Here is a 10,021-nt window from a genome sequence, read left to right on the forward strand (position 1 = left end):
TGGTTGCCAGTGGCTTGAATTAATTAATTTTATAATGAATGATTTTAGAGTGTTGTTTGTGCTGTACTTTTGTACTGTTTTATTGTTGTTAGCCGCCCTGAGCCCGGCTTCGGCTGGGGAGGGCGGGATATAAATATTTTTTTCTATTATTACAGTGGTGCCTCGCAAGACGAAAAGAATCCGTTCTGTGATTCTCTTCGTCTAGCGGTTTTTTCGTCTTGCGAAGCAAGCCCATTGACGGATTAGCGGATTAGTGCTATTAGCGGCTTTTAGCGGCTTATCTGCTGATCGGATCAGCTGATAAGCGGCTTAGCGGCTTAGAAAAAGGGGGGGAGGGAAAAAACCCGCAGGAACTCGCAAGGCATTGTTGTCTTGCGAAGCAAGCCCATAGGAAATTTGTTTTGCGAAGCACCTCCAAAACGGAAAACCCTTTCGTCTAGCGGGTTTTCCGTCTTGCGAGGCATTCGTCTTGCGGGGCACCACTGTATTATTATTATTATTATTATTATTATTATTATTATTATTATTATTGCAAATTCAGAGAAGCTTGGATTCAGTGCACATATTGTTTCAGGAAGTGTGAAAATGAATTTGTCTCCTATCCCATATATATATATATATATATATATATATATATATATATATATATAAAATTTAAACAGCTGCCACAGGACTGTCCATGCAGAACTGTGATTGCAGTGCACCCCTGTTTTTTTTTAACACCCTCCCCCCGCTGTGGTCCTGAGGAAACTTCTGGACCCCTTCTCCTGACAGGAAAGGAGTTTTCCTAAGCTTCTTTCTCGCCGCTGTAAGAACAGGGTGCTGGAGTAGATGGGACAGATCCCGCAGGCTCTTCTTAAATTCTTATGAGGGATTCCTTCATTGTGGAGCCAATGGGAACTTCAGAGAGGGAATTTTTGCCTGGAATATGACGATGAGGACAAGGTTAGCCCCTTCCTCATGTACAACCGTCTCTGGTTCCTCTTGGGGTGGGAGAGTGCCCACAGCAGCTTTCTATTTAAAGAACAAAAACCATGCCTGTGAATTACCTGCACGTAATCTGCACCACGTTTGGTTCGCCCCTGAGTTTCACGGTCAGAACCTGTACCTTGGTTAAAGTGGTACGAAGCTTCCAGACATTAGTCTCCAAGCCCAGCAGCTTTTCACAGCTTCTGCCTTTCAGGTGACTCTACATTTCCTACATTGACTCATCTGCCGCTGAGCTCTTCCAGCACGTTGCAAACAATGCTGGAGCATATTATAGAAAACACAGTTCATTCAGGGCACCAGGCGCATGGGGAATTTTGCAGTGGCTTCACATTAACCGAGCGAGCGAGTAGCAAAGAGCACACCTAACATACCCATGAAGATATCACAGGAGACTCTTCTGTGGCAGTGAGCAAACTACCATCTAGGGAAGCTCATTTGCCGTTCCTTTGCCTTGTTGACAACCTCCTGAGAAGCTTCCAAGGAACTCCAGAGCAGTGCTGGCTTGTGAGGGGCCTGTGTGGCAGAGGTAGTGGGGTTCTCTCAGGAGCAGCTGTAGAGCTGTTTTTCATTGGGATGAGGATGGAGCAAGGTGATGGAGGCAAGGTTTGGAGAGGTCCCAGGTGGGTGGCGCTGTGGTCTAAACCACTGAGCCTAGGGCTTGCCGATCAGAAGGTCGGCAGTTCGAATCCCCGCAACGGGGTGAGCTCCCGCTGCTCAGTCCCTGCTCCTGCCAACCTAGCAGTTCCAAAGCACACCAGTGCAAGTAGATAAATAGGTACCGCTCCGGCGGGAAGGTAAACGGCGTTTCCATGCGCTGCTCTGGTTCGCCAGAAGAGGCTTAGTCATGCTGGCCACATGACCTGGAAGCTGTATGCCGGCTCCCTCGGCCAAAAGAGTGAGATGAGCGTCGCAACCCCAGAGTCGGTCATGACTGGACCTAATGGTCAGGGGTACCTTTACCTTTACAGGACTTTTGCCACCCCTGTGCCCAGGTGCCAATGAAGGATACAACATTACTGAGGCACAGTATTAAAGACTCTGCTGGATGCCCCCAAGTTTATTGCCTTAAGATTCTTGCAGGGCCCAGCTCTGTTCTCTGCATGCCTTTTTCAGTCTCATGCTAGAACTGCAGACTTTTCCACACAGATACCTGGTTTGCATCATTCTTTAGCACTAGGGAGAGGGATCCCATTCAGTTACTGTGCTTGTTGGCCATTAATCTCTCTTGATCATCTCTGGCCCCCATCCTGTTGCCATTGGAGTTTGATTCCCCTCCTGTAAAGTTAGCCAATCCAGTAAAACTCCAAGAAGAAACACAGCTTCAGCAGTCATGTCCATTTTAGAACTAACAGCAAGAAACTCACTCGCCATCTGAAGCTGCATTAAGCTACGCCTGGTCATTGGTCCATTGTTGTCTGTTCTGACTGACAGGCAGTAACTCTCTAGGGTCTCAGAAATAGGCCTTTATCAGCCTGAATACCTGAGATACTTTGACTGGAGACACCAAGCACTTAACCTGAGACGTTTATCATGCCAAGCAAGCATATCCACTTGTTATGGGCTGTCTCCGCAATGCAGCCCTGCAAAATAAGCAAATAGAGCAAAACTGATCTTTACCTGTGTGTTCTGGGGTACTGTGTGTGTGTTCCTGTCACCAGTATCAAGCGAAAGTAAACAGCCTTTTGTCTTTAAGCAAATCAAAGGAAAATATCAGGCTAGCAAACACGTACCTCCCTAGATGCTCTGTGGAAATGCCGCACAATATTTCAAAGCGGCCATTAGATGGCAGAAGAGAACTACTGATCCATGCAGTCGGCAGAACAGTTTAGGATCACTTCGAACCTGTGCATTCCAGCTTTTCCAGATAATGCAGTTTTCCCAGCATATTTTCTCACATCGCGGTCATATATCCCAACCCACTGCAATGTAGGAATCTTTCACTCGAACCCATAACTCTGAGATTAAGAGTCTCATGCTCTACCAGCTGAGCTATCCCTCAGCCTAAATGATCAAGGCCATGTTGCCCCAGTATGCTGCCCCAGTGTCTCTTAAACTGGAAGAAGCAGTTGTCAGACAAGGACTTGGGAGACTAGGGTTCGAATCCCCGCATGGCCATGAAGCTCAGTGGATGACCTTGGGCCAGCCACTGCCTCTTAGGCTAGCCTACCTCACAGGGTTGTTGTGGGGATTGAATGAGGAGGGGGAGAACCATGTACACAGCCCTGAGCTCCTTTGGAGGAAAAGGTGGGCTAGAAATGCAGTCAATATTAAACCAATGAGATTGTCACATCTGTTTTTCTGCTTGGGATGGTTGGTGCTCAAGTCAGCCTCACAAACCCTTTTCCTGAAAGCAAGGTTAGATCTTGGCATGGGTACCGTTTTGTGCCTAGTGAAGGTCAACATTATTCAAAAGCAGGTGATATGCTGACCTCAGGGGAAAGATCGTCCATCTGCAAAATTTCGTGTTTGCATATATTCCTTTATCTTTCACATGATCATCTGACTTTTTCTAAAAGAGTTGCTGCTGGCCTGTGAACAGATGCTCTCATTTGTTTCCAGTGGTTCACACAGTGCTTAAAATGCTTCACTTCAGTTTCCTCAACATAGCTGGGCTCTTTTAATCTTTTGGCAGAGTTTCCTCTAGTTATTGCTACCCTCGTAGGTTGCTGATTCTCTACAATGGTTCACTTGATGTCTTCACCTTTGTGCTTGTCTCCCTTTTAAAAAGCAAGTACATTAAGAAAACACTAATACCACCCTGAGACCTCCAGGTAAAGGGTGGTATAATAATAATAATAATAATAATAATAATAATAATAATAATAATAATAATAAAATGTTAAAATGGATATAACTCTCCTGGATAAGTGTCAGGTTCATTATATCAGCTATATTCCACCATAACCCTTTCACATTTGCAACATTGCTGATTTCCCACCTTGCCGCAATTTCCATTCTATCCAAGGTCAAAATATTTATAATCAGCTGCAGATAATCATAGATCATATATATATATTTACATAGATCAGGGATGAGGAGCCTGTGGCACTTCAGATCTTGTGGAACTGAAAGTCCCATCCTCTCTGTTTGCCATGATGGGATTTGGGAGTTCAACAACCTCCTGAGGAGCACAGATTCCCTGCCACTGATGTAAATGATCCTCCTAAATCAAAGCTTGGAAACTTGTTTTCTCATTCCTTTGATCTAAAGCAAGAAGAATTTGTCCTGTTACGGGTCTGCTAAGTTGAGCAGGAGAAGCAATCCTCCACTAGTTCGTTACTGGAGTAAAGGTCCATTGGATGGCATTCAACTAAGTTTTACTCCGAGTAAATACACTGAAATTGATGGCGCTAACTTAAGTCATGTTTGTTAATGTCTAGTCTGAGTTTTGCCACAGGATATACCAGAATGGCATCTTACTTTTACTTCTTTTATAGTGTGGTGAAATTAGAAGGGAGGGAATGCCTTGAGTCTGGTGCTTCAAAGAGTACTTGAGCTCTGTCACCGTTCTCTCCCGAGGATCACTCAATTTATGCAACCATTGCCCTTGGGTGAACCAGGAAGCAAATCCGGTTTAGCAAATCGACGGTCATTGGCTGTCTTTCCGGATGTACACCACTAGAGGGCAGTAGGAACATTTGAAACCGCAGCTATCACTGGCTATGCTTGAGAATTTAAGTATGTCAGGCTTGCTTTCTGGTAACCAAGCAATTCAATAGGGAAGGATAAGGATTTCCTGGAATATGTGCCCTGCCAGTCAAGTTAGGCAATTCAGCATCTCTTAAATGTTTACTTGATACATTTTATATTCTGGGAGTCATAATCCTAACATTTATACGGAAATTATTAGAGTCATCTACTACTTAGACTGAGATACAAAAAAGGTAAGATGATATCTGTTGTTTTCTGGAACCAATGTGGCAAAAACTGCTAATACTTATGGTTCAGAAATAAGGCTTCCAGCAGTTTTACTGGTTCTGATCCTGCACTTTTAAGAGCCTTATGACATGCCAAAATTGAGCATGTGATACCTTTTTTGGCCTGGATGTAAAGAGATGGGGAAAAGATTCTCCACAATAACACCTGCATTCTGGGTTGGTATTAAAGGCACAGGAGCATGCCGGGAAAGAAAGAAAAATTAGCAACCTCTGAGATTATGAGTCTTTCTGCTATGAATGGTGGTTGGTTGGCTTATAACCTTTGCATTGTTTTGATTTGCCGGTCTAGTGCTCATTATTTGTGTTTTGGATTGTATAACTGGTTTGATGCATTTTTAAATGCATTTTTAATTTGTATTGTGTACCACCTAAATAATTATACTGATGAATACATATACAGTGGTACCTCTGGTTGCAAATGGGATCCGTTTCGGAGCCCCATTCGCAACATGAGCAGAATGCAACCCACATCTGCGCGTGTGCGGGTCGCGATTTGCCGCTTCTGCGCATGCGCGTGACATCATTTTGAGCGGTGAAACCCGGAAGTAACCCTTTCCGGTACTTCCGGGTCGCCGTGGGACACAACCAGAAAATGCTCAACCTGAAGCAAACGTAACATGAGGTATGACTGTACTGTATAACAGTACACACTGCTAACAAAAAGGCCCCTAAACTGATTACGCATGGGATTAGCACATGGCTCAATGGTAGAGCACATGATTTGTGTATAGATGGCTTCAGATTCAATCCTGGCACCTCCAGTTAAATGGTCAGGCAACAAGCAATGGGAAATTCTTGAGAGCAATGGCCAGTCACAGAATGAACATAGGAAACTGCCTTGTTCTGAGGTTAGCTATTGATCATAGAATAGTTGTAGTGTTGGGAGGCATCCCAGGGGTCATCTAGTCCAACCCCCTGCAATACAGGAATCTCAGCTAAAGTATCCATGGCAGATGGCCATCCAGCCTCTGCTTAAAAACCTCCAAGGAAGGAAAGGCCAAGGGAGTCTGCTCCACTGTCGAACAGCTTTCACTGTCAGAATGTTCTTCCTGATGTTTAGTCAGAATCAGTTTCAAAGGAGTCAGCAGGGTGGGGGGAAGGGGGGGCTTTTCAGTCCCATACTTGATTATTGTAACTCGCTCTACGTGGGGCTGCCCTTGAGACTGACCCAGAAGCTCCAACGGGTGCAGAATGCCGCAGGGAGACTCCTTACGGGGTCCTCGCCACAGGATAACATTCACCCAGTGCTATACCAGCTGCACTGGCTCCCGGTGGAGTACAGGATCAGGTTTAAGGTGCTGGTTTTAACCTTTAAAGCCCTATGCGGCCTAGGACCCTCGTACCTACGGGACCGCCTCTCCTGGTATGTCCCACGGAGGACCTTACGATATTCATCTTGGAGGTCCCGGGCCACAGGGAGGTTAGGCTGGCCTCAACCAGAGCCAGGGCTTTTTCAGCCATGGCCCCGATCTGGTGGAACGCTCTGTCACAAGAGACTAGGGCCCTGCGGGACTTGACATCTTTCTGCAGGGCCTGCAAGACAGAGCTGTTCCACCAGACCTTTGGCCAAGGCGCAGTCTGACCCCCTCCTTCGGTAACCCTCACAGAACTCTAGCCCAATGGTTGCCATTAATTTGATTTTGAATTGATTTTAGAATGAGTTGATTTTAGAATGCATTTCAATTAATTGATTGGGATTTAATGTAAATTGTGTTACTTTTATTGTTGTTAGTCTCTCTGAGCCTGGCTTTGGCTGGGGAGGGTGGGATATAAATAAAATTATTATTATTATTATTATTATTATTATTATTATTATTATTATTATTATACTAAGAGACATGAAAGCTAAGATAAAGTATTATATCACACACCTTTTAAGGTTTTTCCACACATGACACTGAAAGCCCTTTTGAGCTTCCTTGTCCTTCCTTATTCATGTGGCTATATGAAAGCAGAATAGCAGGCCCAGAATAGCCCTCTCTGTGCCTTTGATTGCTTCATGACCCCTGGCAATGGCCCATGCTCAGTCTCTCGGACCCAATTATACAGAGCACTACACCTGATGGGTTTGCGCCTGCCACACAAGACTTCAAGGCACGAGGACTCTGCTTTGTGGTTTGGGGGTGGGGTGGGAGTGACTTCACAACTGCAAAAACAAAAGCTGTTGTTGACCAGGGCATGTGACTCCAGGGAAGGCCAGATCTATATGCTTATTGGATGTCTGCAGAATAAGAGGGAGTGGCTTTCTGAAGTTGGTGACTTTGGCCAGGGACCGAACATAGCGGGGGCGAAGTGTTGCCGCCAGCATCCCTTGATGCCCGAACATGTTGTACCCTCTGTAATACTACCAGTGCCTGGAATCGCAGCTATAGTCAGTCACACTAACTAACCAAAAGTAGGGTTGCCAGCTTTTTTTCCTGGAAAGGCTCTTTTACAACAAGAGGAAGAAGGAGGAGGAGGAGGAGGAGGAGGAGGAGGAGTTTGGATTTGATATCCCACTTTATCACTACCCGAAGGAGTCTCAAAGCGGCTAACATTCTCCTTTCCCTTCCTCCCCCACAACAAACATTCTGTGAGGTGAGTGAGGCTGAGAAGTGTGACTAGCCCAAGGTCACCCAGCAACTGCATGCGGAGGAGCGGAGACGCGAACCCGGTTCCCCAGATTACGAGTCCACTGCTCTTAACCGCTACACCACACTGGCTCTCTCAGAAATGCAACAGCCTTTACCCCCACCTTCTGGATCCAGGGAGCATTGCTAAGTGTGGACCATGGGGAATGGTCCCCCGGTCTTTTACTAGCTGGGTAATTCATTCAGGGAAATTTGAATTGGGTGGGTGATCTGGCTAGGATTTCGGAGAAAATAAATCAAGGAGACGGGCTATCTGAAATATGGTGAACGGGGGCAACTGAAAGGGAATTGCATCAAATGTTTTAGCTGAGGCTGATGGAAGTTGTGGTCCAAAACATTTGGCAGACAGCAGGTAGGTGGAGGAGACCCTCTTGCATTTGTTTTCCTCTGTGGCAGTCGTTGAGAGAACACAGTCACCCAGAGACGGTGCTAGTTCTGTCTAATTTAATTTCAGTGGCAAAGACTCATCCCGAGAGCTCGTCCTCCTTCTCTCTGCTTCAGAGCTGCCAGAAAATGAATATTGGGAGCCAAGTTGGTGCTGAGGGCAGCAAGGAGCATCTAACTTAGTGGTTTGCCCACTCATAACACCTGGCACTGTAGCAACTGGCCCAGGCAGGAGAGCAAAAGTGGCAGCACTGGCAGGGGCCCAGTGCAGCTGTTCTTTGCCCTGTGATATGTCTAGCTCTGCTCAGGAACATGCCAGGCCCTGCCCTCTCAGCAGGGGCTGCTAATTGGGAAGGACAGACGCCTCACGCACACAGCGCTTTAGCAGGAATTAGGAGGGCAACAACAGCTATTGTACAACAAGTTTTTTTAAAAAAGTATAGACGGACACAACAACTGGCTTTAATGTTTTCGTTCCTGTTCCGACAGTAGCAAAATTGCCGACAGTTTGGCAGAACAGGGCTTGCTTTGACTGGCAATGGAGGTGCTGAAGCCTCTTTATAGCCATGTGTCCCATTTCACCTTCCAGAGGGACGCAGGTGGCTCTGTGGTCTAAACCACTGAGCCCCTTGCCAGTTGGAAGGTCAGCAGTTCAAATCCGCGCGATGGAGTGAGCTCCTGTTGCTTTGTCCCGGCTTCTGCCAACCTAGCAGTTTGAAAGCACACCAGTGCAAGTAGATAAATAGGTACCGCTGCAGCGAGAAGGTAAATGGCGTTTCCATGCGCTCTGGCACTCACCACAGTGTCCCATTGAGCCAGAAGCGGTTTAGTCATGCTGGCCACTTGACCCGGAAAGCTGTCTGTGGACAAACACTGGCTCCCTTGGCCTGAAAGCGAGATGAGTGCCACAAACCCATAGTCGCCTTTGACTGGACTTAACCGTCCAGGGGTACTTTACCTTTACTTTTACCTTCCAGAGCTTTATTCCAATTACTCTCATTCCAGGAAGTTTAAGCAGCTACTGCAAAAGGCTTGGGCCTTCTCTGCAGGTGCCCCAGAACTGTGGTGTGACCTCCCGCACTTGTTAAACACATGTTAGCCAGGGGGTAGCCAGGGTAGTGCCCAGCAAAGTGTTTATGAAGACCTTACAAAGGGGTCAATAGGCTCTCTGGTTTATTAATTCCAGAGGAATTGCCCTGTTTTTAGTTTCTTGCTGGAATAATGTATGAGTCTCCAGCAGCTTCAAAGACAGACAAAATTATTATGGCATAAGGATGGGGAACCTATGGCCTTCTAGGTGTTGCTGAATCGCATCTCCCATCAACCTGACCATCTATTGTAGGGTCTGGGGCTGATGGGAGTTGGGAGTCCAACAAAAGCTGGGGGGCCACTGGTTCCTCATACCTGAGAGTAAGAAAACATTAGACAGTGAGGGCAGATGGAAGTGAAATACAAAAAACAAGTCTGGAACCAGGTTAAAGCTATCTTTCCCCTTTTATATACCTACTAACTGAGAATTGCTACCCAGCTGATGACACAGACTCTAGTTCAAAAAAGCAAGCCTTGTTCCATAGTAAATGTGCAAGTTTCCAGAGGACTACAAGATTCCCTTTTTGACTATTATGAACAATGGAACACTTGACAATGCAGAAGGCAAAAGGCATTGTGTTGCTTGTGTCCTTCTGGAATTTAACTTGTATCTGGTATGGGTTATATGAATTGTTTTGCTGCCAGTTCCCATGAGTACTGGGAAAGCAGGCTAGAAGTATTTTAAATAAAGAAGCATCAGCTTTGCTTCGCACACTATAAAGCAGATTTACACCGGAGGAGGAGGAGGAGAAAAGAGCCACATGCACCATCCTGTGTGAAAAATGAAATTAAGGAACCGTTTCTTTTGCCACAATTAACATTCTGGAAGCCACTTCCACGCTGCAGCCTCCAAACTTGTTTAATTGTAGTAAATGGGTGCCAGTGTGCTTTTCACACACATGACAGGTGTACACTTTCCTTCCTACCTAGGAAGAAAGTATGACATGTGAGCTGCCCTCCTGTCTGCCTCCTGCTGAAGTGAGTCAAGTA

The sequence above is a fragment of the Podarcis liolepis genome, assembly GCF_965112155.1.
Source record: "Podarcis liolepis genome assembly, chromosome: 1".
Lineage (NCBI taxonomy): Eukaryota > Metazoa > Chordata > Lepidosauria > Squamata > Lacertidae > Podarcis > Podarcis liolepis.